Below are 26,049 nucleotides of genomic sequence, written 5' to 3'. Positions count from 1 at the left end.
CTAGTGATGTTGGTTTGCTCACACTCTTGGGGTTGAGAACCTTCCTAAGTTTGAACACGACCTCCAAAGATGTACCAATTGTATGCCCTGCAGCATCAACACCTTCATTTGTAACCCCAACGACACGCTCTCCCTATCAAATATGACCAAAAGAAATAGTGAAATCAAAACACAATACAACCCTTACCAGTATAATATAAGAAAGAAAATGCGAGAAACTGCTAAATAATTGTTTTGGATTTGTGCAGTATTTACTACTTGTAACAAAACAATCACTTTGCATTTTTTGTAAAAACCAAATGAAAAGAAGCAATAGAAGAACATAACCTGTAATGACCTCAAGACTCATTTTGATCTATTCATGACAAGAGCGTACACATCTTCCTACAAACACTCCTACGAACGAGTTGGTTATCACTTCAAAATAATCTTGGAAAATAAAAAGAGTAACATTTTAGAGTAAATAAAAAGACGAAATTATAACAACACATGATGTTATAAGCATAAAAGAGTGACATTGACCTTTATGGAAGGTCTTTGAAAAAGAAAAAAGAACAACATACAGTTAGAAAGTCCTACCAATATTTGTTATGGATTTGTGCAGTATTTACTACTTGTAACAAAACAATCACTTTGCATTTATTGTAAAAACCAAATGAAAAGAAGCAATAGAAGAACATTACCTGTAATGACCTCAAGACTCATTTTGATTTATTCATGACAAGAGCGTACATACCTTCCTACAGACACTCCGACGAACAAGTTAGTTATCACTTCAAAATAATCTTGGAAAATAAAAAGAGTAACATTTTAGAGTAAACAAAAAGTTGAAATTATAACAACACATGATGTTATAAGCATAAAAGAGTGACATTGACCTTTATGGAAGGTCTTTGAAAAAGGAAAAAGAAAAACATACAGTTAGAAAGTCTTACCAATATTTGTTATGGATTTGTGCAGTATTTAATACTTGTAACAAAACAATCACTTTGCATTTATTGTAAAAACCAAATGAAAAGAAGCAATAGAAGAACATTACCTGTAATGACCTCAAGACTCATTTTGATCTATTCATGACAAGAGCGAACATACCTTCCTACAGACACTCCGACGAACAAGTTAGTTATCACTTCAAAATAATCTTGGGAAATAAAAAGAGTAACATTTTAGAGTAAACAAAAAGATGAAATTATAACAACACATGATGGTACAAGCATAAAAGAGTGACATTGACCTTTATGGAAAGTCTTTGAAAAAAGAAAAAGAACAACATACAGTTAGAAAGTCCTACCAAACCAAACATAGTATTTCTAGTTACCTTTGGATGATATCAACAAGTTAAAGTGACTTACTTTCTCTGAATGCATTATCTACAAACTTGTTTCTTCAAAAGTATCCATAACATAATTCACCGGAGAAATTACCATATCATCTTTAGATTGGACTACCTCAATATCCAAAAAATATAGGAGTTTACCAAGGTCTTTCGTCTGAAATTTATTCGATATATGTTATTCTTAAAATAATCATTAGCTAGTGATGTTGGTTTGATCACACTCTTGGGGTTGAGAACCTTCCTAAGTTTGAAGACGACCTCCAAAGATGTACCAATTGTATGCCCTGCAGCATCAACACCTTCATTTGTAACCCCAACGGCACGCTCTCCCTATCAAATATGACCAAAAGAAATAGTGAAATCAAAACACAATACAACCCTTACCAGTATAATATAAAAAAGAAAATGCGAGAAACTGCTAAATACTTGTTTTGGATTTGTGTAGTATTTACTACTTGTAACAAAACAATCACTTTGCATTTTTTGTAAAAACCAAATGAAAAGAAGCAATAGAAGAACATAACCTGTAATGACCTCAAGACTCATTTTGATCTATTCACGACAAGAGCGTACACACCTTCCTACAAACACTCCTACGAACGAGTTGGTTATCACTTCAAAATAATCTTTGAAAATAAAAAGAGTAACATTTTAGAGTAAACAAAAAGACGAAATTATAACAACACATGATGTTATAAGCATAAAAGAGTGACATTGACCTTTATGGAAGGTCTTTGAAAAAGGAAAAAGAATAACATACAGTTAGAAAGTCCTACCAATATTTGTTATGGATTTGTGCAGTATTTACTACTTGTAACAAAACAATCACTTTGAATTTATTGTAAAAACCAAATTAAAAGAAGCAATAGAAGAATATTACCTGTAATGACCTCAAGGCTCATTTTGATCTATTCATGACAAGAGCGTACATACCTTCCTACAGACACTCCGACGAAAAAGTTAGTTATCACTTCAAAATAATCTTGGGAAATAAAAAGAGTAATATTTTAGAGTAAACAAAAAGACGAAATTATAACAACGCATGATGTTATAAGCATAAAAGAGTGACATTGACCTTTATGGGAAGACTTTGAAAAAGGAAAAAGAACAACATACAGTTAGAAAGTCCTACCAAACCAAACATAGTATTTCTAGTTACCTTTGGATGATACCAACAAGTTAAAGTGACTTACTTTCTATGAATGCATTATCTACAAACTTGTTTCTTCAAAAGTATCCATAGCTATAGATATAGAAGTTTACCAAGGTCTTTCGTCTGAAGTTTATTCGATAGAGGTTATTCTCAAAATAATCTTTAGGTAGTGATGTTGGTTTGATCACACTCTTGGGGTTGAGAAACTTCCTAAGTTTGAACACGACCTCCAAAGATGTAAGGTGTTGTATGCCCTGCAGCATCAACACCTTCATTTGTAACCTCAACGGCTGACTCTCCCTATCAAATATAACCAAAAGAAATAGTGAAATCAAAACACAATACAACCCTTACCAGTATAATATAAAAAATAAAATGCGAGAAACTGCTCAATATTTGTTATAAATTTGTGCAGTATTTACTACTTGTAACAAAACAACCACTTTGCATTTTTTGTAAAAACCAAAAGAAAAGAAGCAATAGAAGAACATAACCTTTAATGACCTCAAGACTCATTTTGATCTATTTATGACAAGAGCGTACATACCTGCCTACACACACTCCGACGAACAAGTTAGTTATCACTTCAAAATAATCATGGAAAATAAAAAGAGTAACATTTTAGAGTAAACAAAAAGACGAAATTATAACAACACATGATGTTATAAGCATAAAAGAGTGACATTGACCTTTATGGAAGGTCTTTGAAAAAGGAAAAGAAACATCATACAGTTAGAAAGTCCTACCAATATTTGTTATGGACTTGTGCAGTATTTACTACTTGTAACAAAACAATCACTTTACATTTATTGTAAAAACCAAATGAAAAGAAGCAATAGAAGAACATTACCTGTAATGACCTCAAGACTCTTTTTGATCTATTCATGACAAGAGCGTACATACCTTCATACAGACACTCCGACGAACAAGTTAGTTATCACTTCAAAATAATCTTGGGAAATAAAAAGAGTAACATTTTAGAGAAAACAAAAAGACGAAATTATAACAACAGAGGATGTTATAAGAATAAAAGAGTGACATTGACCTTTATGGGAAGACTTTGAAAAAGGAAAAAGAACAACATACAGTTAGAAAGTCCTACCAAACCAAACATAGTATTTCTAGTTACCTTTGGATGATACTAACAAGTTAAAGAAACTTACTTTCTATGAATGCATTATCTACAAACTAGTTTCCTCAAAAGTATCCATATCATATTCCCCGGAGAAATTCCCATATCATCTTTAGATTGGACTACCTCAATACCCAAAAGATATAGGAGTTTACCAAGGTCTTTCGTCAGAATTTTTTTCGATAGATGTAATTCTCAAAATAATCTTTAGCTTGTGATGTTGGTTTGATCACACGTTTGGGGTTGAGAACCTTCCTAAGTTTGAACACGACCTACAAAGATGTACCAATTGTATGCCCTGCAGCAACAACACATTCATTTGTAACCTCAACGGCTGGCTCACCCTATCAAATATGACCAAAGAAAACAGTGAAATCAAAACACAATACAACCCTTACCAGTATAATATAAAAAAGAAAATGCGAGAAACTGATCAATATTTGTTATGGATTTGTGCAGTATTTACTACTTGTAATAAAACAACCACTTGACATTTTTTGTAAAAACCAAATGAAAAGAAGCAATAGAAGAACATAACCTGTAATGACCTCAAGACTCGTTTTTATCTATTCATGACAAGAGCGTACATACCTTCCTACAAACACTCCGACGAACAAGTTAGTTATCACTTCAAAATAATCTTGGAAAATAAAAAGAGTAACATTTTAGAGTAAACAAAAAGACGAAATTATAACAACACATGATGTTATAAGCATAAAAGAGTGACATTGACCTTTATGGGAAGTCTTTGAAAAAGGAAAAAGAAAAACATACAGTTAGAAAGTCCTACCAATATTTGTTATGGATTTTTACAGTATTTACTACTTGTAACAAAACAATCACTTTGATTTATTGTAAAAACCAAATGAAAAGAAGCAATAGAAGAACATTGCCTGTAATGACCTCAAGGCTCATTTTGATCTATTCATGACAAGAGCGTACATACCTTCCTACAAACACTCCGACGAACAAGTTAGTTATCACTTCAAAATAATCTTGGGAAATAAAAAGAGTAACATTTTAGAATAAACAAAAAGACGAAATTATAACAACACATGATGTTATAAGCATAAAAGAGTGACATTGACCTTTATGGGAAGTCTTTGAAAAAGATAAAAAACAACATACAGTTAGAAAGTCCTACCAAACCAAACATAGTATTTCTAATTACCTTTGGATGATACCAACAAGTTAAGGTGACTTACTTTCTATGAATGCATTATCTACGAGAATTCATCCATTTCTATTGAATTTATGTGAAAATTTTGAAAAAAAAATCAATAACACAAAAAAATACATACTTGCATAATTTTAAAAAATCATAAAAAGTAATTAAGTTTGACAAATTTACTATTTTAGTTAAAATACAATATAGTTATTTCAGCAATGTGTAGGGGTGCCAGCACATGTGTAGGGGTGTAGGGTGCACCTCATGCCAAATAAAATTCTCAAATTATTGACTCCGTTAATATAGTATGTTTTCTAATGTAGGTAATCCCCATGTGTAGGGGTGTTGGCCCATTGTCCTTTTGCAAGTGCCTCAACAAACATTGGATAAATGACCTTCTTTTGCAGAAGCAAAATTCTATTTAAAAAAGGATGCAAATAAGTCAATTGAACCAAACTTAAGAGTAGTGAATTTCCTAGAGGCAATGCTACAATCAAAAGAACTTCAAACTTGGTGTAAAATAAACTCTATCAAAACCTAGGCAAGCATATGCTGCAGAAGGAAAGATACTATATACATCTCTGCTGCAGAGAACCAATGTTGACATGGCCAAGTGAATATGGAAGCAATAATAATACATAGAAAGAATTTGAATTCAATCTAGTTAAAAACATTCTTCTATAGAACCAGAAAATGATCACTAATCTATATTTTGAGAGCAGAACAATCCCTTTAGACATCTTACATCACTATTGCCTTATTTCCGGTTCTTCGGAAGTTGGTTGTATGGAGTTAACAGCAGTAGGTTCGACGTGCCTCTCAATATCCGCGTTCCTTTCTGATGTATGTGGCGGCTCGTCGAGAGGTTGGCTCATGGTGAATGTAACGGGTCTCACATGTTTTGTTTCGGATGAGTTTTTCAACGGCAGACGGCATACTGGACAGGTAGATTGTTTCCTCAGCCATATATCAATGCAACAAAGATGAAAAGTGTGGCCGCATTTCGGCATGATTCACAATATTTCTCTTTCTTTGTAGTCCGCCAAACATATTACACACCTGTAGAAGCAAACTCGGTTATTTATCTATTCACTGGTTCTTTTTTCATTAACTTATTAATCTATCACGGACCTGTCTAGATAAACAACTTATTTAAGCACTTATAACATCGTCGCTTATCATATAAAATAATTCTGAAGAGTGTTTATATCAATAGATAAGCTCCTATAAATCGATTCAACTAGGCCCTTAATCTATCATGTATCTGATACAACAACAACCAAGTCTTACCCCGTATCTGATGTTAACGAAAATATGAGGAACTTATTCTGTATGAGTTAGAATTAATAAAAAGGACTTAACTGTGTATCTTCAATGGAACTGAAAGCCTCTTGATTGAACTTCAAAGTGGGGATTGCTTCAAGCAGAACTGGTTCAGGATCAGGGTCATTAACATGATGTTCTGGCTATCAGTAAACAGTGAAAAATCAAAAACTAAATCACCAAAACCTGCTAAGTTACAAAATTACTTAAACCAGAAAACAGCTTATTTGCAGCTTAAAACCACAATCTCTTAATATTCTATGTAAATAGAATGCAGCATTTGCATCAGACTCGGAAATTAAAAAACAACAAACAATTGCAGATTTCCTTATTCAACATACACTTCAAGTATTGGATCAGATTCATAATCTAGAAGTCCTCATAACCAAATAAAACTGAGATTATAGTATTGAAAAAAGATTAATTAAAAAAACAGAACAAAGAGTCCAAAAACAACTTATAACATATATAAAAACAATTTAAATTTATTTTATCTTTTGTTATAAAAATAGCTTATGCGAGCTTATTCATAAGTGCTTATTTTGATAAGCACTTGTGCTATAAGCTGCAAATAAGCTTTTTATCCTAACAGACCCTAAGTCATTTGGGAACAAAAGCACTTAAGGTCAAGATGGAAACAGTAAACAAGTAGGGAAGATTACTAAAATTAAATTCAATAAAACTTAAAACGTCACACTTGAAACACATCAATCCAAGGTTGTCAAACTCAGATCTCGGTATACGAGAGATTTCTCCGTAGACTAATACAAAAGTAAAAAATGTTTAAAACATCTGCCATAATATGCAAACACAATGTAACAAATCAATAGCATGTGCATAGTAAATGTTCAACATCTATCTTAGATTCTGTAATAAAGCAGACAAAAGATTACAAACTCGGCATTATAGAATCACTTTTTTTAAGGTATATGAGGGCAAGATGTTGACTCTATTATTTTAATATTCACCAAACTCTTCCAAGTTATCCTCCTACAAAATCCACAAAACATTATCAATGTAAGCATTGAAAAGTAAATAGCTCACTACAAGAAAGCCAACAAAAAGTCCTTAAGACGAGTGAAAAAATGTTCAATTCAAAAAAAGGCTTCACATTTTTAGAAAAATTGTACATATTAATTCAAAAAATGAAATAAACGAATGAACCTGAATAATATGTTGAGCACAAACAAATCAAACCAAATCAAAAGAGGCAAACAGAAGATAGCAATCAAATAATATGGATTCAAAATAATGTTGGTAAATAAAACAAAACCATCAAATAGTTCATCAATCTATAACAAATAAAGATAGCAATGAGTTAACACGCACTTGGTCAAACATCCTTATCCCCAAAGCAGCTTTAGTACAGTGATGACATGTCACAGTAAAGTGAGCAAATCATGAAACCTTGGTAGGACTAACCACTCTCTGTCAAGAAAAATCTAATACGGTTTGATGTTGGGACTCCAGAATTACATTTCAAAATGAAAACAATACCACTGACACCAGTATAATAAAAGAAAGTGTCAGAAATAGCTCAAAATAAACTGCAGAACTCAACCACTCACTGGATTCAGAAAGTAGCATTTCGCCATAATATTTGTGCAGTATTTATAACAAAACAATCACCTTGTGTGTATATATAGTAAAAACAAAATGAAAAGAGGCAAACAGAATAACATTACCTATAAGGAACTCAAGACTGATTTTAATCTATTCATGACACGTGCATAGCAAGGTTGTGGTACCTGCCCTGCAAAGACTCTGACAATATAGTAAGACTTGTGACATGAACATACACTAAGAGTAACATTTTAGAGTGACACTAACCTTTATGGCAAGTCTGTGAAAAAGGAAAAAGAACAACATACTAAATATCTTTCTATTTCAAGTTACTTTGTATGAATGCATTGTATAGGACTTAAACTGCAACCTGATTATCGTATGTAAGAAATGAGTGGGACAAATAATTTGATTGTTAGATCACACAGTAAATGCAAAAACACAGATACATTACCTGAAGAAGGAATTTCATCCTACTCATCATGACACAAACATAGATTCAAAATAACATTAAAATCAATTTGAAATGAATAAAATGTTGTTAGTTACTATCTAAATGATATCAAGATTGCGATTTTCCTCGTTTTTTCAGCATCGATGGCTTCTTGGGTGTTGTTAATGAGACGAAACAGTTCTAACCGCATCTCACCAAGCTCAATAATTTCATTCATTAACGGTAAGCGTGTTTTCTGCAGTGGTGAGGGAGTATGATGAGGTGACGATAGTGTGATCATGTGAGGAATCTCATCATCTAAGAACTCTATCTTTTGTTTCTTAATAAGCATTAAAATAGATGAAGAATAACTCACAATTTCCATTGTTTGCGTCATCTTCGATTAACCGAATCACTAGGGTTGAGGCAGGACTCCACACTTCAAACTCAACCTGACCCAGGAACCAGTTGTCACCCAACATTTTCACCCTTTGCCCATTTCCAATGTTCCAGCAGGCCCTCGAGTCAGTGACACTCATCCACTCGTAGTTGGGTTGAAGAACGGATGGTGCTTCCAATAGGGTAGACCGCAGGCTGCTCCTGTTCTTGAACACTCTAGCAGCTTGTTGAGCATGATCAAAGGCGTCCCTGCATCACTTTCTAAATCTCATGGAACCGATCACAGCAAACCAAACTTCCTACCATTTCCTTTCTGTTTAATCATACTCATGAACATAGCATGACACGGCAAGTGTGTGGTACCTGCAAAAACTCCGACGGTCAAGTTATGAATTCAAAATAATATTGTAAATAAAAGAACATAGTATCTTAGATATTCTCCCACAGATCATGACAAGTTTACAATTGCATATTCAAATATTGAGAAAGATTATCCATAAAACCATAACAAGGGTATATTAAGTCAACCGTGCAATTTTTCTTATAGATTGCAGAAGGAGATGGATAATTTTAAATGAACTGAAGCAATGTTGTATCGAGTAAAGCTGAGACAATGACAAATCCCTGCAACCACATTTGAAGGAAAACCACTTCAAAAAATTAGTACAAATCAGAAAATATGCAGGATAACTTTTTACCTACATATTGTAACCATATTGAAGTAATAATAAAAAGATTTTGGTAGTCATAGTTGGAAATTACTGGGATCTGAAAGGAATTATAAACAATATGCAATTTTTCAAGTTGATGTACATCAATATCTATTAAAGACACAGTTACACATATGGATAACAATGACCAGAACAAGGCACTGGAAATTTCATATTATGGATTTCAAACTTTTCTTTACGTACTAATTAATAAATTAACCTATACAATACGGACATGGGACATGACAGTGACACGTCAACACCAGTAATAATTTGAAAAAATTAATCAATTGAACGTGGATGTGTCAGTGTCAGGAACCAACACGTGCCTGACATTGGACACACCTTTGATCGGAGGTGTAGGTACTACAAATCAATTAACAAATTTATGTGATATAATCTAAAGAAATGCATGAAACTCTATATGAGAAATAGCTGGGATGCAGACCGAATTATACTTCCAAATCAAAGGTTCCCTACATCACTTTCTATTCTCATGGAACCGGTCACCAATTACTATAAATTCAGGAAAAATTAACTGAACAAGTGAACTAAGGCAGCCAAATTTAATATGGAAGAAATATTGAATTTAGACAAAGAATAAGTTCATTTAATCATTGCATAGTTCAAAAAAGACCTGAATAATATCTGAAAAAATGTTCAAGTCAAGAAAAGGCTTCACGATTTTATAAAACTTGTACATTAATAAATGAAATCAACGAATGAACCTGAATAATTTGTTGAGCACAAACAAATCAAACCAAATTAAAAGAGGCAAACAGAAGAACATTACCTCAAAGGACCTCAAGACTGACATGGTCATAGCAAAGGTGTGGTACCTACAAAGTATCGGACGATCAAGTTAGTTATGGATTCAAAATAATCTTTAGCTAGTGATGTTGGTTTGATCACACTCTTGGGGTTGAGAACCTTCCTAAGTTTGAACACGACCTCCAAAGATGTACCAATTGTATGCCATGCAGCATCAACACCTTCATTTGTAACCTGAACGGCTGACTCACCCTATCAAATATGACCAAAAGAAACAGTGAAATCAAAACACAATACAACCCTTACCAGTATAATATAAAAAAGAAAATGCGAGAAACTGCTCAATATTTATTATGGATTTGTGCAGTATTTACTACTTGTAACAAAACAATCACTTTGCATTTATTGTAAAAACCAAATGAAAAGAAGCAATAGAAGAACATTACCTGTAATGACCTCAAGACTCATTTTGATCTATTCATGACAAGAGCGTACATACCTTCCTACAAACACTCCGACGAACAAGTTAGTTATCACTTCAAAATAATCTTGGAAAATAAAAAGAGTAACATTTTAGAGTAAACAAAAAGACGAAATTATAACAACACATGATGTTATAAGCATAAAAGACTGACATTAACCTTTATGGGAAGTCTTTGAAAAAGGAAAAAGAATAACATACAGTTAGAAAGTCCTACCGAACCAAACATAGTATTTCTAGTTATCTTTAGATGATACCAACAAATTTACTTACTATGAATGCATTTTCTATATTAATTATAGTTTTTTTTTTACAAATTTAGTTTACGAGACAACTTGCAAAGTAGAATTCATAAAAAAAATTGTTACGTTATAAACATTGTTGTGCAATCTCTTAATGAAAAGCTTTATTATACATGCACTTTTTATCATAACAAATAGAGACAACAGGATTCAAAATCCATAATTTAGTGGACATAGGTAGATAGCACAAAGAAATCACGTAGACGAAAACAAATTCTCTGATTTTGTGAACAAATATTTGTAGTATTATAGTAATACAAATTACAAAAGAGAAGTAGTTAAAAGCAACAAAAATTCATATGATGAGCCTCATCATATTTTAAGAAAAAACTACACACATGCATTGTTTTAAATCTTGCAAAGGAAGAAAAAAAATAGTAATTGTAAATTCAAAATAATATTAGTAAAAAAAAAGAACATACTACCTTAGATATCGTCCAATAAATCATGACAACTTCACAATTTCATAGTCAAATTGTTGAAATATGAGATTGAGGGACATTTGAATATACAGTATGTCTGAATAAGATTACGAAGATTGTATTATACGGTATATTATATTAATTACATAAGGAATATGCAATGGTATATTCTATTATATTCTAGATAGGTTAAGAAATATTCAATGGAATATTCTCTATACAAATATTAACACTCCCCCTCAAATTTGAACATATAAGTTAAATGCACTAAGCTTACCACATATATAATTAGTTTTAGGATCTCGTAGGGATTTTGTAAACACATGTCAATTGATCATTAGAGTTGACAAAACTTGTGACAATGTCGTTTGATTCTATCTTCTCTCTGACAATGTTTGGTCCTCTCATGAAACCTGGATTCGAAACAATACGTAATGGAACTTAGTTATCACAAATAAGTGTCATGGTCTTATTTTTTCAAATTGAAGTTCTTTGAGTTGTTGATTCAACCAAACGACCTCACATGTTACTAGTGTCATAACCTTATATTCTACCTCAGCACTTGATCTTGCAACTACATTCTGTTTCTTACTTTTATAGGATATTAGGTTTCCTTCAACAAATAAACAATGCTCAGAGATAAATCGTCTAACAATGGGTGAGTTTTCCCAATCAGCGTTAGGATATCCAACTATCTGAGTATGTCCTTTATTTTCATAAATGAGACATTTTCCTAGAGAACCTTTAATGTATCTCAGAATCCAAAAAATAGCGTTCATGTGTTCTTAGAAAGGAGAATTTAAGAACTACTTCACCACACTAACAGAAAAAGAAATGTTAGGACGTGTGACTGTGAGATAATTTAACTTTTCAACTAATATCCTATACATCCTTAATTCATATAGAAGCTCCCCCTGATTAGGTAGAATTTTAACACTTGGATCCATAAGAGTATTAACTGGATTAGCATTCTACAAACTTGTTTCTTCAAAAGTATCCATAGCATATTTTCCCGGAGAAATTACCATATCATTTTTAGATTTGACTACCTCAATACCCAAAAAATATAGGAGTTTACCAAGGTCTTTCGTCTGAAATTTATTCATAGATGTTATTTCAACTGGAATATTCCCTTTGATGTATCTCAGAATCCAAAAAATAGCGTTCATGTGTTCTTAGAAAGGAGAATTTAAGAACTAGTTTACCACACTAACTGGAAAAGAAATATTGGGACGTGTGACTGTGAGATAATTTAACTTTCCGACTAATATCCTATATATCTTTAAGTCATATAGAAGCTCCTCCTAATTTGGTAGAATTTTAACACTTGGATCCATAAGAGTATTAACTAGTTTAGCATTCTACAAACTTGTTTCTTCAAAAGTATCCATAGCATATTTTCCCAGAGAAATTACCATATCATCTTTAGATTTGACTACCTCAATACCCAAAAAATATAGGAGTTTACCAAGGTCTTTCGTCTGAAATTTATTCGATAGATGTTATTTCAATTGGAATATTCCCTATTGATGACAAAAAATTATGAAAATGTCATCTACATACAAAGCAAGAGTAATTCACTATTGGGATGAGTGATGATAAAAAAAACCAGAATGGTCGACTTCACTACGGACTATACCAAACTGTTATATTACAGTACTGAATCTATCAAACCAAACTCTTGGAGATTGCTTAACACCATAAAGACACATGTGTAGCCTACAAACCATAGTCGATGACTCCCTTTGAGCAACAAACCCATGTGGTTGGTGCATATAACCTACAAACCATAGTCGAGGACTCCCAGGTACCATTGTTTGGAGAGAACACATCTCGTCAATCATTGATTACCTCCACTCAGGGGTGAGATAATGCTTCACTTGGAGTGTTAATAATAGAAATAGAAGACAAAGAAGACATACAAGTATAACGTAAAGAAGACATTAATATAATGTGGAGAGGGATTTCGTGTTTGATGTATACCTTTTCACAGGGCAATTGGAAAATCTAGCTCAGGCTGCAGGATCAGATCTGTTGGTGGGACAACCTTAATGAAGAGTCTGCAATGACCTCGGGAACAAGTATGAGAGATTTTGAGTGATGACGGTGATATGTTTGTAGTGGTCGAGAAGTAGGAGGGTCAACCGAAGTGATATTTAGTGGATCAGGCTCCTTGGACTGATTGAGAATAATGATAGCCTAGACATTAATAACATTCAGAAGAGGTGTGGGAGTAATTTCTTGAAAGGGTTCCATAGTTACGTGATTAGACTCGAAAAAAGAAACAAACTCGAACAAGGTAACAACGGTTGATATGAGTTATCATTGTAGAGTAGGAGAATAGAAACGATAACCTTTTTGTGATTGATGATAACCAAGTAAGACACACTTAAGTAATCGAGTTGATAAATCATCAAGTCCAGGAAAGAGCGATATATTCGCAAGTGCACAAATCGCGTCAGAGTAATATAAAAGAATATCGATCCCACAGAGACCAAATCGTCAATCTATCGATTACTATCGTTACGATGTTTATCTAAGGCGATATAAAAGAGATATTGATGTTGCAAAATAACGGTAAATAATAAATGCAATGCAGATAAAGACAGGTTTGAATGTATATCACGTCGGATAAACGATGTTTCGATTGTCTAGATAGGACTACTTATGAGACAATATTTTCTACTCTTGAAAAGAATCCATTTAACGGGAACTGTGGTTTTCGCGTATTCAAAACCGAGTTTACCCTTAAATTAAGGCCTTTTATTGTCACTTTTAAAAGGTGCGCAGAACGCTAAAGTAGTAAACTTATTTTTAAGAAATAAGACTCGTAAACTTAGTTAAAAAGTTATTTTGATTTGGAAAGTTTTACCGGAGGAGTTTCCTGATTTTAAATCTATCAACGCGTCTGAAAACAGTTTCAAAAATCGTTTTTTCTTAAAGTGATAAATATTGCTAGTTAACTAAGTCAGGGTGCTTTCGCACTACTTGAATAGTTAAAACTAACCAAATTTGTTTCAGAAAACTCAAGTTAAAAATCAAAACAACCTTTAAAGTATTTTTAGAGATTCAATATGTGAAACATCTCTTTAACCGCAATCCTTACATTCTAACCTTTAAAAGATTTAGTCAGACATGGTAATACCAACAAACAAAACAATATTGATCATGATGGAAAGTTGTTTTAGAATGTAAGGCGTAAAGAACGAGTAAAACATGGATAGAAATTAAATAAAGTAAAGTGTGGACAGAAATTAAATAGAGTAAAGCGTAGACATAAACTAAATAAAGTAAAGCGTAGACATAAATTAAATAAAGTAAAGCGTGGACAGAAATTAAATAAAGTAAAGCATAGACAGAAATTTAATAAACTAAAGCGAGACAGAAATTAAATAAAGTAAAACAAGACAAGTAAAATAAATAAAAGGGATAAAATAAAAAGTGACTTAACTCAATCTCACTAAAATGAGATAACCCTCAGATGTGACGGATTACCTCCTGGTTGAGGGCTGATGAGTCATGACTTTTCCTATAGCGGCCGTCATGTACAACGCCATGTGTACAATATTTGCCGAAAACCCTCATTTTTGGTGTTTTTGCTTCGTTTCTTCTAAAAGGATCCCAAAAGAGCTAAATATCTGAAAACAACATAAAAAAGAGCATAATACAAACAAAATGATAATAAAGTCCTAATAAACATGTGAAATCCGAGTCAAAAATACGGTGTGATTCAGTGTGATCAAATTCTCCCACACTTAAACCTTTGTTTGTCCTCAAGCAAAACTCTTTATAGTTTATGCAAAAAAAACAGTATCAACTAAAGTTAATTCAAGGCAAAAAGACTTATGGTGGGGTAATGCGATCGTAGGCTTCTTTTCGTTTTCTTCAAGTCTTTTTCATTCAGGTGCAATCACATTAAGCCCGTTATCCGTACATACTCATAGTAAAGTGACCGGTTAGTGATTATGATCTTAAGCATGAGGCTCTGGTACATAAGTTGGTGTAACCCCTTTATTTAACACAATTTGTAGTTGTGGGGGATTGGATCGTAATCCACCCTACCAAGTTCAACACCAGATACCTCTGAACCAACCAACAATGGGCATATTCTTGTATATATATATATATATATATATATATATATATATATATATATATATATATATATATATATATATATATATATATATATATATATATATATATATATATATATATATATATATATATATATTTCTTCTGCATGTTTCGCATATGTCTTTAGTTTACTGGGTTAAATGACCGTGTGAGAGTCACATAGCCCGAATTTTCATATGACTTGAGAACAAAGCAGGAATTTTTTTTGTGATCATTCACTTATTTTCATCGGTCCCCTACGTAGAGCAAACTTAAGCCGGAGTTGACTGCAAGGATAAACTACTTAAGGACTTATTTGGAACAAAAATTGGGGCCACAACATATAGGGTATCGGGATCGACTCTTATAATCATGAAGCCTACGGTGTTAAAACAATACCGATTTTTAGAAAAAGTTTTCCCAAGTCTTTTACATCCCGTCATAAACCTATCTTATAGCCTGAATATTCAAGATGCACTGTTTTCTTTGCTCACAATTTTTTTTGGTAAGGTTAAAGAAATTGGAGAAATACGGATACACTACACAGATGACTCGTCAAACACATGTTATTTTATTGAAAGGAAAAGCAAACAACTAAAAACGCACAAACATACCAAAAATAAAGAAAAGCAATAAAAAACGATAAAAATCTCCTCCCAGACTTAAACCGAACATTGTCCCCAATGTTTCGATATGAGATAGGGTAGGAGTAACCTGGAAGAGAGAGAAAGAGAACCATGGGTGATCACCGGTATCGTCACCGTCACGAGCATTTACTTTAACAAATATTGTAGACTCGAAGACACGAGGAGGAATTGGGTGAAGGGGGAATAAGGAAACAACAAAATTAAGTGAGGGATATTGTTGTTAAGGACAGACGAGGGCATGAGGTATATAAGGTAACATGCCATATTAGCATAATATCCCCCAGAACCAGAATGGAACATTACCATAGAGAAGTAGGGTCCAAGCGGTTTCTACAAATCAATCCACATTACCCCACCATACTTAGGCCTTCTTTTCGTTTTCTTCAAGTCCTTTTCATTTAGGTGCAATCACATTAAGCCCGTTATCCGTACATACTCATAGTAAAGTGATCGGTTAGTGATTCTGATCTTAAGCATGGGGCTCTGGTACATAAGTTGGTGTAACCCCCCTTTATTTATCCCAATTTGCAGTTGTGGGGGATTGGATCGTAATCCACCCTACCAAGTATGTATATATATATATATATATATATATATATATATATATATATATATATATATATATATATATATATATATATATATATATATATATATATATATATATATATATATATATATATATATATATATATTTCTTCTGCATGTTTCGCATATGTCTTTAGTTTACTGGGTTAAATGACCGTGTGAGAGTCACATAGCCCGAATTTTCATATGACTTGAGAATAAAGCAGGAATTTTTTTTGTGATCATTCACTTATTTTCATCGGTCCCCTACGTAGAGCATGCTTAAGCCGGAGCTGACTGCAAGGATAAACTACTTAAGGACTTATTTGGAACAAAAATTGGGGCCACAACATATAGGGTATCGGGATCGACTCTTATAATCATAAAGCCTACGGTGTTAAAACAATACCGATTTTTAGAAAAAGTTTTCCCAAGTCTTTTACATCCCGTCATAAACCTATCTTATAGCCTGAATATTCAAGATGCACTGTTTTCTTTGCTCACAATTTTTTTTGGTAAGGTTAAAGAAATTGGAGAAATACGGATACACTACACAGATGACTCGTCAAACACATGTTACTTTATTGAAAGGAAAAGCAAACAACTAAAAACGCACAAAACATACTAAAAATAAAGAAAAGCAATAAAAAACGATAAAAATCTCCTCCCACACTTAAACCGAACATTGTCCCCAATGTTTCGATATGAGATAGGGTAGGAGTAACCTGGAAGAGAGAGAAAGAGAACCATGGGTGATCACCGGTATCGTCACCGTCACGAGCATTTACTTTAACAAATATTGTAGACTCGAAGAAACGAGGAGGAATTGGGTGAAGGGGGAATAAGGAAACAACAAAATTAAGTGAGGGATATTGTTCTTAAGGACAGACGAGGGCATGAGGTATATAAGGTAACATGCCGTATTAGCATAATATCCCCCAGAACCAGAATGGAACATTACCATAGAGAAGTAGGGTCCAAGCGGTTTCTACAAATCAATCCACATTACCCCACCATACTTAGGCCTTCTTTTCGTTTTCTTCAAGTCCTTTTCATTTAGGTGCAATCACATTAAGCCTGTTATCCGTACATACTCATAGTAAAGTGACCGGTTAGTGATTCTGATCTTAAGCATGGGGCTCTGGTACATAAGTTGGTGTAACCCCTTTATTTAACCCAATTTGCAGTTGTGGGGGATTGGATCGTAATCCACCCTACCAAGTATGTATATAAATATATATATATATATATATATATATATATATATATATATATATATATATATATATATATATATATATATATTTCTTCTGCATGTTTCGCATATGTCTTTAGTTTACTGGGTTAAATGACCGTGTGAGAGTCACATAGCCCGAATTTTCATATGACTTGAGAACAAAGCATGAATTTTTTTTGTGATCATTCACTTATTTTCATCGGTCCCCTACGTAGAGCATGCTTAAGCCGGAGCTGACTGCAAGGATAAACTACTTAAGGACTTATTTAGAACAAAAATTGGGGCCACAACATATAGGGTATCGGGATCGACTCTTATAATCATGAAGCCTACGGTGTTAAGACAATACTGATTTTTAGAAAAAGTTTTCCCAAGTCTTTTACATCCCGTCATAAACCTATCTTATAGCCTAAAATATTCAAGATGCACTGTTTTCTTTGCTCACAAATTTTTTTTGGTAAGGTTAAAGAAATTGAAGAAATACGGATACACTACACAGATGACTCGTCAAACACATGTTATTTTATTGAAAGGAAAAGCAAACAACTAAAAACGCACAAAACATACTAAAAATCAAGAAAAGCAATAAAAAACGATAAAAATCTCCTCCCACACTTAAACCGAACATTGTCCCCAATGTTTCGATATGAGATAGGGTAGGAGTAACCTGGAAGAGAGAGAAAGAGAACCATGGGTGATCACCGGTATCGTCACCGTCACGAGCATTTACTTTAACAAATATTGTAGACTCGAAGACACGAGGAGGAATTGGGTGAAGGGGGAATAAGGAAACAACAAAATTAAGTGAGGGATATTGTTGTTAAGGACAGACGAGGGCATGAGGTATATAAGGTAACATGCCATATTAGCATAATATCCCCCAGAACCAGAAAGGAACATTACCATAGAGAAGTAGGGTCCAAGCGGTTTCTACAAATCAATCCACATTACCCCACCATACTTAGGCCTTCTTTTCGTTTTCTTCAAGTCCTTTTCATTTAGGTGCAATCACATTAAGCCCGTTATCCGTACATACTCATAGTAAAGTGATCGGTTAGTGATTCTGATCTTAAGCATGGGCTCTGGTACATAAGTTGGTGTAACCCCCCTTTATTTAACCCAATTTGCAGTTGTGGGGGATTGGATCGTAATCCACCCTACCAAGTATGTATATATATATATATATATATATATATATATATATATATATATATATATATATATATATATATATATATATATATATATATATATATATATATATATATTTCTTCTGCATGTTTCGCATATGTCTTTAGTTTACTGGGTTAAATGACCGTGTGAGAGTCACATAGCCCGAATTTTCATATGACTTGAGAATAAAGCAGGAATTTTTTTTTGTGATCATTCACTTATTTTCATCGGTCTCCTACGTAGAGCATGCTTAAGCCGGAGCTGACTGCAAGGATAAACTACTTAAGGACTTATTTGGAACAAAAATTGGGGCCACAACATATAGGGTATCGGGATCGACTCTTATAATCATAAAGCCTACGGTGTTAAAACAATACCGATTTTTAGAAAAAGTTTTCCCAAGTCTTTTACATCCCGTCATAAACCTATCTTATAGCCTGAATATTCATGTTGCACTGTTTTCTTTGCTCACAATTTTTTTTTGGTAAGGTTAAAGAAATTGGAGAAATACGGATACACTACACAGATGACTCGTCAAACACATGTTATTTTATTGAAAGGAAAAGCAAACAACTAAAAACGCACAAAACATACTAAAAATAAAGAAAAGCAATAAAAAACGATAAAAATCTCCTCCCACACTTAAACCGAACATTGTCCCCAATGTTTCGATATGAGATAAGGTAGGAGTAACCTGGAAGAGAGAGAAAGAGAACCATGGGTGATCACCGGTATCGTCACCGTCACGAGCATTTACTTTAACAAATATTGTAGACTCGAAGACACGAGGAGGAATTGGGTGAAGGGGGAATAAGGAAACAACAAAATTAAGTGAGGAATGTTGTTGTTAAGGATAGACGAGGGCATGAGGTATATAAGGTAACATGCCATATTAGCATAATATCCCCCAGAACCAGAATGGAACATTACCATAGAGAAGTAGGGTCCAAGCGGTTTCTACAAATCAATCCATATTACCCCACCATACTTAGGCCTTCTTTTCGTTTTATTCAAGTCCTTTTCATTCAGGTGTAATCACATTAAGCTCGTTATCCGTACATACTCATAGTAAAGTGACCGGTTAGTGATTCTGATCTTAAGCATGGGGCTCTGGTACATAAGTTGGTGTAACCCCTTTATTTAACCCAATTTGCAGTTGTGGGGGATTGGATCGTAATCCACCCTACCAAGTTCAGCACCAGATACCTCTGAACCAACCAACAATTTGCATATTCTTATGTATATATATATATATGTATATATATATATATATATATATATATATATATATATATATATATATAGATATATATATATATATATATATATATATATATATATATATATATATATACATATATTTATATATATATATATATATATATAAAAGAATATTTTTCTTCTGCATGTTTCGCATATGTCTTTAGTTTACTGGGTTAAATGACCGTGTGAGAGTCACTTAGCCCGAATTTTCATATGACTTGAGAACAAAGCAGGAATTTTTTTTGTGATCATTCACTTATTTTAATCGGTCCCCTACGTAGAGCATGCTTAAGCCGGAGCTGACTGCAAGGATAAACTACTTAAGGACTTATTTGGAACAAAAATTGGGGCCACAACATATGGGGTATCGGGATCGACTCTTATAATCATGAAGCCTACGGTGTTAAGACAATACCGATTTTTAGAAAAAGTTTTCCTAAGTCTTTTACATCCCGTCATAAACCTATCTTATAGCCTGAATATTCAAGATGCACTGTTTTCTTTGCTCACAAATTTTTTTTGGTAAGGTTAAAGAAATTGGAGAAATACGGATACACTACACAGATGACTCGTCAAACACATGTTATTTTATTGAAAGGAAAAGCAAACAACTAAAAACGCACAAAACATACTAAAAATCTAGAAAAGCAATAAAAAACGATAAAAATCTCCTCCCACACTTAAACCGAACATTGTCCCCAATGTTTCGATATGAGATAGGGTAGGAGTAACCTGGAAGAGAGAGAGAAAGAGAACCATGGGTGATCACCGGTATCGTCACCGTCACGAGCATTTACTTTAACAAATATTGTAGACTCGAAGACAAGAGGAATTGGGTGAAGGGGGAATAAGGAAACAACAAAATTAAGTGATGGATATTGTTGTTAAGGACAGACGAGGGCATGAGGTATATAAGGTAACATGCCATATTAGCATAATATCCCCCAGAACCAGAATGGAACATTACCATAGAGAAGTAGGGTCCAAGCGGTTTCTACAAATCAATTCACATTACCCCATCATACTTAGGCCTTCTTTTCGTTTTCTTCAAGTCCTTTTCATTCAGGTGCAATCACATTAAACCCGTTATCCGTACATACTCATAGTAAAGTGACCGGTTAGTGATTCTGATCTTAAGCATGGGGCTCTGGTACATAAGTTGGTGTAACCCCTTTATTTAACCCAATTTGCAGTTGTGGGGGATTGGATCGTAATCCACCCTACCAAGTTCAGCACCAGATACCTCTGAACCAACCAACAATTGGCATATTCTTATATATATATATATATATATATATATATATATATATATATATATATATATATATATATATATATATATATATATATATATATATATATATATATATATATATATATATATATATATATATATATATATATATATATATATATATATATATATATATATATATATATATATATATATATATATATATTTTCTTCTGCATGTTTCGCATATGTCTTTAGTTTACTGGGTTAAATGACCGTGTGAGAGTCACTTAGCCCGAATTTTCATATGACTTGAGAACAAAGCAGGATTTTTTTTTGTGATCATTCACTTATTTTCATCGGTCCCCTACGTAGAGCATGCTTAAGTCGGAGCTGACTGCAAGGATAAACTACTTAAGGACTTATTTGGAACAAAAATTGGGGCCACAACATATGGGGTATCGGGATCGACTCTTATAATCATGAGGCCTACGGTGTTAAGACAATACCGATTTTTAGAAAAAGTTTTCCCAAGTCTTTTACATCCCGTCATAAACCTATCTTATAGCCTGAATATTCAAGATGCACTGTTTTCTTTGCTCACAATTTTTTTTTGGTAAGTTTAAAGAAATTGGAGAAATACGGATACACTACACAGATGACTCGTCAAACACATGTTATTTTATTGAAAGGAAAAGCAAACAACTAAAAAGGCACAAAACATACTAAAAATCAAGAAAAGCAATAAAAAACGATAAAAATCTCTTCCCACACTTAAACCGAACATTGTCCCCAATGTTTCGATATGAGATAGGGTAGGAGTAACCTGGAAGAGAGAGAAAGAGAACCATGGGTGATCACCGGTATCGTCACCGTCACGAGTATTTACTTTAACAAATATTGTAGACTCGAAGACACGAGGAGGAATTAGGTGAAGGGGGAATAAGGAAACAACAAAATTAAGTGAGGAATATTGTTGTTTAGGACAGACGAGGGCATGAGGTATATAAGGTAACATGCCATATTAGCATAATATCCCCCAGAACCAGAATGGAACATTACCATAGAGAAGTAGGGTCCAAGCGGTTTCTACAAATCAATTCACATTACCCCATCATACTTAGGCCTTCTTTTCGTTTTCTTCAAGTCCTTTTCATTCAGGTGCAATCACATTAAACCCGTTATCCGTACATACTCATAGTATAGTGACCGGTTAGTGATTCTGATCTTAAGCATGGGGCTCTGGTACATAAGTTGGTGTAACCCCTTTATTTAACCCAATTTGCAGTTGTGGGGGATTGTATCGTAATCCACCCTACCAAGTTCAGCACCAGATACCTCTGAACCAACCAACAATTGGCATATTCTTATATATATATATATATATATATATATATATATATATATATATATATATATATATATATATATATATATATATATATATATATATATATATATATATATATATTTTCTTCTGCATGTTTCGCATATGTCTTTAGTTTACTGGGTTAAATGACCGTGTGAGAGTCACTTAGCCCGAATTTTCATATGACTTGAGAACAAAGCAGGATTTTTTTTTGTGATCATTCACTTATTTTCATCGGTCCCCTACGTAGAGCATGCTTAAGTCGGAGCTGATTGCAAGGATAAACTACTTAAGGACTTATTTGGAACAAAATTGGGGCCACAACATATGGGGTATCGGGATCGACTCTTATAATCATGAAGCCTACGGTGTTAAGACAATACCGATTTTTAGCAAAAGTTTTCCCAAGTCTTTTACATCCCGTCATAAACCTATCTTATAGCCTGAATATTCAAGATGCACTGTTTTCTTTGCTCACAATTTTTTTTTGGTAAGTTTAAAGAAATTGGAGAAATACGGATACACTACACAGATGACTCGTCAAACACATGTTATTTTATTGAAAGGAAAAGCAAACAACTAAAAACGCACAAAACATACTAAAAATCAAGAAAAGCAATAAAAAACGATAAAAATCTCCTCCCACACTTAAACCGAACATTGTCCCCAATGTTTCGATATGAGATAGGGTAGGAGTAACCTGGAAGAGAGAGAAAGAGAACCATGGGTGATCACCGGTATCGTCACCGTCACGAGCATTTACTTTAACAAATATTGTAGACTCGAAGACACGAGGAGGAATTGGGTGAAGGGGGAATAAGGAAACAACAAAATTAAGTGAGGAATATTGTTGTTAAGGACAGACGAGGGCATGAGGTATATAAGGTAACATGCCATATTAGCATAATATCCCCCAGAACCAGAATGGAACATTACCATAGAGAAGTAGGGTCCAAGCGGTTTCTACAAATCAATTCACATTACCCCATCATACTTAGGCCTTCTTTTCGTTTTCTTCAAGTCCTTTTCATTCAGGTGCAATCACATTAAACCCGTTATCCGTACATACTCATAGTAAAGTGACCGGTTAGTGATTCTGATCTTAAGCATGGGGCTCTGGTACATAAGTTGGTGTAACCCCTTTATTTAACCCAATTTGCAGTTGTGGGGGATTGGATCGTAATCCACCCTACCAAGTTCAGCACCAGATACCTCTGAACCAACCAACAATTGGCATATTCTTATGTGTGTGTGTGTCTATATATATATATATATATATATATATATATATATATATATATATATATATATATATATATATATATATATATATATATATATATATATATATATTTTAAAGAATACTTTTCTTCTGCATGTTTCGCATATGACTTTAGTTTACTAGGTTAAATGACCGTGTGAGAGTCACATAGCCCGAACTTTCATATGTCTTGAGAACAAAGCAGGAATTTTTTTTGTGATCATTCACTTATTTTCATCGGTCCCCTACGTAGAGCATGCTTAAGCCGGAGCTGACTGCAAGGATAAACTACTTAAGGACTTTTTTGGAACAAAAATTAGGGCCACAACATATGGGGTATCGGGATCGACTCTTATAATCATGAAGCCTACGGTGTTAAGACAATACCGATTTTTAAAAAAGTTTTCCCAAGTCTTTTACATCCCGTCATAAACCTATCTTATAGCCTGAATATTCAAGATGCACTGTTTTCTTTGCTCACAAATTTTTTCGGTAAGGTTAAAGAAATTGGAGAAATACGGATACACTACACAGATGACTCGTCAAACACATGTTATTTTATTGAAAGGAAAAGCAAACAACTAAAAACGCACAAAACATACTAAAAATAAAGAAAAGCAATAAAAAACGATAAAAATCTCCTCTCACACTTAAACCGAACATTGTCCCCAATGTTTCGATATGAGATAGGGTAGGAGTAACCTGGAAGAGAGAGAGAAAGAGAACAATGGGTGATCACCGGTATCGTCACCGTCACGAGCATTTACTTTAACAAATATTGTAGACTCGAAGACAAGAGGAATTGGGTGAAGGGGGAATAAGGAAACAACAAAATTAAGTGAGGGATATTGTTGTTAAGGACAGACGAGGGCATGAGGTATATAAGGTAACATGCCATATTAGCATAATATCCCCCCAGAACCAGAATGGAACATTACCATAGAGAAGTAGGGTCCAAGCGGTTTCTACAAATCAATTCACATTACCCCATCATACTTAGGCCTTCTTTTCGTTTTCTTCAAGTCCTTTTCATTCAGGTGCAATCACATTAAACCCGTTATCCGTACATACTCATAGTAAAGTGACCGGTTAGTGATTCTGATCTTAAGCATGGGGCTCTGGTACATAAGTTGGTGTAACCCCTTTATTTAACCCAATTTGCAGTTGTGGGGGATTGGATCGTAATCCACCCTACCAAGTTCAGCACCAGATACCTCTGAACCAACCAACAATTGGCATATTCTGATATATATATATATATATATATATATATATATATATATATATATATATATATATATATATATATATATATATATATATATATATATATATATATATATATATATTTTCTTCTGCATGTTTCGCATATGTCTTTAGTTTACTGGGTTAAATGACCGTGTGAGAGTCACTTAGCCCGAATTTTCATATGACTTGAGAACAAAGCAGGAATTTTTTTTGTGATCATTCACTTATTTTCATCGGTCCCCTACGTAGAGCATGCTTAAGCCGGAGCTGACTGCAAGGATAAACTACTTAAGGACTTATTTGGAACAAAAATTGGGGCCACAACATATGGGGTATCGGGATCGACTCTTATAATCATGAAGCCTACGGTGTTAAGACAATACCGATTTTTAGAAAAAGTTTTCCCAAGTCTTTTACATCCCGTCATATACCTATCTTATAGCCTGAATATTCAAGATGCACTGTTTTCTTTGCTCACAAATTTTTTTTGGTAAGGTTAAAGAAATTGGAGAAATACGGATACATTACACAGATGACTCGTCAAACACATGTTATTTTATTGAAAGGAAAAGCAAACAACTAAAAACGCACAAAACATACTAAAAATAAAGAAAAGCAATAAAAAACGATAAAAATCTCCTCCCACACTTAAACCGAACATTGTCCCCAATGTTTCGATATGAGATAGGGTAGGAGTAACCTGGAAAAGAGAGAGAAAGAGAACCATGGGTGATCACCGGTA

General features: G+C 33.6%; 1 long non-coding RNA gene across 1 annotated transcript; it reads right to left on the bottom strand.

Moving 5' to 3' along the window:
• LOC127097665 (uncharacterized) lies at positions 1 to 10,611 on the bottom strand. Its single transcript, XR_007793132.1, has 3 exons — positions 10,435 to 10,611; positions 2,759 to 2,789; positions 1 to 102 (listed from the first exon to the last, which is right to left on the bottom strand). It is a non-coding gene; the product is annotated as an uncharacterized LOC127097665 (long non-coding RNA).
• Positions 10,612 to 26,049: the final 15,438 nt, after the last annotated feature.

The sequence above is a fragment of the Lathyrus oleraceus genome, chromosome 6 (genome assembly GCF_024323335.1).
Source record: "Lathyrus oleraceus cultivar Zhongwan6 chromosome 6, CAAS_Psat_ZW6_1.0, whole genome shotgun sequence".
NCBI classification, from domain to species: Eukaryota; Viridiplantae; Streptophyta; class Magnoliopsida; order Fabales; family Fabaceae; genus Lathyrus; species Lathyrus oleraceus.
This window is presented reverse-complemented; position numbering and strand designations above follow the sequence as displayed.